This window comes from Pinus tabuliformis, chromosome X (genome assembly GCF_031772625.1).
Source record: "Pinus tabuliformis cultivar Carrire ecotype Pingquan chromosome X, CPIR1, whole genome shotgun sequence".
Classification (NCBI taxonomy): domain Eukaryota; kingdom Viridiplantae; phylum Streptophyta; class Pinopsida; order Pinales; family Pinaceae; genus Pinus; species Pinus tabuliformis.
Genome location: NC_142308.1, coordinates 1,035,708,150 through 1,035,711,269, shown reverse-complemented (window position 1 = coordinate 1,035,711,269; position 3,120 = coordinate 1,035,708,150). Strand labels below are relative to the sequence as shown.

The following is a 3,120-nucleotide window of genomic DNA, read 5'->3' as shown; positions in this document are numbered from 1 at the left end:
TCACGTCAAGCCGACCAACCTATTTTCAACCGACTGGCATGTTACTTGATTAGTTGGGGAAATGAAACATGCTTATGAATGATTAAGTAAAAGCGAATAAGAAGTGACAAGGCTAATTTTCAATGTGGAAATTAATAAGCTTTAATTTTTATTTATTTTTTAAAATTCACCGACCTTTCATTCTACTAAATTTAAATATTACCTGATAATCAAGAGAAAATATTTGAGGATGAATTGGGAAATCATTTCAATTTATTGATAGAAAAATAGAAGATCATTTTTTTGTCCAAGATATTACGAGTGGATCCAAGCATGCATGAGTTAAATTTCCCTTTAAGGTCATCTTTATTTAATGAATTGTTGATTAAAGTTGTAGCTATGATATGCACATTACCAAATATTTTACTGCTCTTAAATACCATGCATTTCCAACCCAATTGTGCAACAAGAACATCTCAAACTATGAAGCAATGAATATAATAAGTGCTGCAATATCTAGTCAATACTGTAAAATAATAAGCTATATCTACTTACATGGGAACATCAATGTATAAGTCTATAAAACCTCAGATTTCCCTTGATAAATTTTGTCACTATTAGTGTGAAAAATCCACTGAAAACAAAGAAATTGTTGAAGAGAGATATTTGTAAGAATACCTTTTTCTCTGTTTCTTCTGCATCCTTCCATTTTGATTTCAAAGTGTTTTGCTCATCCCGACTTAGCGGATTTACAAAATTCATTTCCAAAACTGGCACTTGGGACTTCTGTTGAACCAATTGTTTAGTATCCAGTCCACTTCTAGGTATTTGAATTTTCCCTAGCATATTTCCAGGAACAACACCATGCATACCTGGCCAAGAAACCATGACTGCATGCACTTGTAAGCATATGTTATGTTAAAGTGTCATACCCAAGTTCACTTTTAACAGACCACAACCAACCAAAAAACATTAACCAAACAAACATATATTCTTCCAGTGAATGGCACAACTATAAAAAATATGATAAACAATTACCAACTTTGAAGAAATCAAAATCTAATTGCATCTATTCATAAAAACAACTGATGCACAAACTTGTATTTACAATACTTGAATACAAAATGAAATGAAAGTGTGAATTTCAACCACAGGTATTTTTTCAGAAAACTGTAGTAAAAATGAAAAATACCTGGGTTATGCTACCAAGGCATTCCACTGAATGCAACTGAATGTTGTGTAGTAGTTTGCACTTCAGCTCTAGACTTCAGTGCTTCATCAATCTGGATACCAGGAAGAAGCATTGGAGGAAGGGGACAACCTTAATATATCGTTCCATTAAATAGAGTGCAATGCAGAACTCCCTTAGAGAAAGCATATTGTCCCCATCCTAGTTAGACAAATCCCAGACCTACTTTAAAGCCTCTACATGATGCATCCAAAAGAACACTAGAAATTAAAGTTAGGATAGTGTGATGGAAATGCCAGACAAACATTTCCTTCAAAGTCTCCACTAAAAATAGATCTTTATAGATATGTCAACGATAACATGGATTTCAATCCTCGAATGATGGAACCAGAATATCTAATGGCTAGCTATTATGATAGCATTATTGATTGAAACATCATAAAACACATAATGAAATGAGCATTAAGAAATTCATAGGCCCACTAATTTATTCTTTCATACAAAATTGAGAACCTTTAGAAAAGTTTTGTGTGTCCATCAACATGTCTATATCAGCCTTCAAAAATGTTACATTAAATTCAAATTTTAATAAGCCAACAACCATGAAGATATTGCGTAAACTCACATAATGACTTAATTAATCCAACACTTCAGTCAAATGACATAGAAATAATCATCAACTTTATATTCTCATTATTCTCTTCAATGCCTCTTGGAAGCTTCCAGCTTAGTAAAAGATCATGAGCTTGTTCACTAGTGATTTTTCCATTCCTCTCGATGTCCACATCAGAGAAAACCTTGGTATACTTTTGAGCATCAGACTACATCATCCTTGGTCAAGATAGTTGGGAATTTCCTCCTAGGCTTGAAGTTGTTGCACCAACTCCAATAGATACCAGCACAATTGATGTGCTCTGTGATTTATCTAGCTGATTCTGCTTAGCCAGAGCTGGAGCAGGTGCAACTGATGTTGGTAAAGAGCCATAGAAGATGAAGCATTGTTGACTGAATTCAGAGGCTGGGAAGCTATAATCTGTTTAGTTTGAGAGGGGTAGCATACAAAACATCTACACTGAAAATTGAATCTTAAGAAAAACCATTCCATCAGTAGACAAGCCTTTAACATCATTTAGTCCCGTAGACAAGATGGATTTTAATTTTTATGTTATCTTGCAGGGGTTTCGATGGTACTGATGGAATTAAGCCTCCTTGAAAAGATGAACTTGCTTGCTGGAGACCATATTGCTTGAGTGACAAGGGAGCATTCCCCCTAATTTGAACACCCTACGTAGCAGAAACATTGCTAATAGGTGAAACGGAAGTTGGTCCATCAATCCTTGAACTTGGCCACTCTGCCAAACCACTAGAAATTTGTGGCTGCTGACCTGTTGTACCAACTCTGGGAATTACCAATGAAGCTCCCTGCAAAGGGGTTGGTGTTAGAATAGTTGGTGGAGATATGGGCCATAAAACTGATTATTTCCTGGAGGCACATACAATTGAGTAACTCCCACACTCGGTTGTATCGTGGGACCTATAATGCCCACTCAGAGAAGAATGGGAGATGGTGTAGCTGCAGTGGTTGGTGAAATTTGAGGTGTGGGAATTTGAAATTTTGCTGGTCCAATCAAAGCTGTGCTCATAATATCTTGTGTCAACTCATGACCACTCTATGCTATTGTTACTAGCCTTTTTAAATTGTAAAACTGTGACCTTCCAAGGAAGCATGAGCCATTTTGATCAGCTCTTTACCATGCTTAAACCTTTTCAGGTGATGACTATCTGATCGTAGTTATGGGTAATTTTAGCAAAATGCACATAATGATATTGAAACTAACTCCCATGGTCTACTCAGGAGCAAAAGTGGAAAATATTTGCTGAGCCTTTCATGAATTTTACCAACTACACCACATCGGTCAATAGAAATACATCTTCAAATTCATAGTCATCTT

General features: G+C 35.6%; 1 pseudogene; it reads right to left on the bottom strand.

Moving 5' to 3' along the window:
* Positions 1-499: 499 nt before the first annotated feature.
* LOC149143299 (uncharacterized) lies at positions 500-2,273 on the bottom strand (annotated as a pseudogene).
* Between the last annotated feature and the right edge of the window lie 847 nt (positions 2,274-3,120).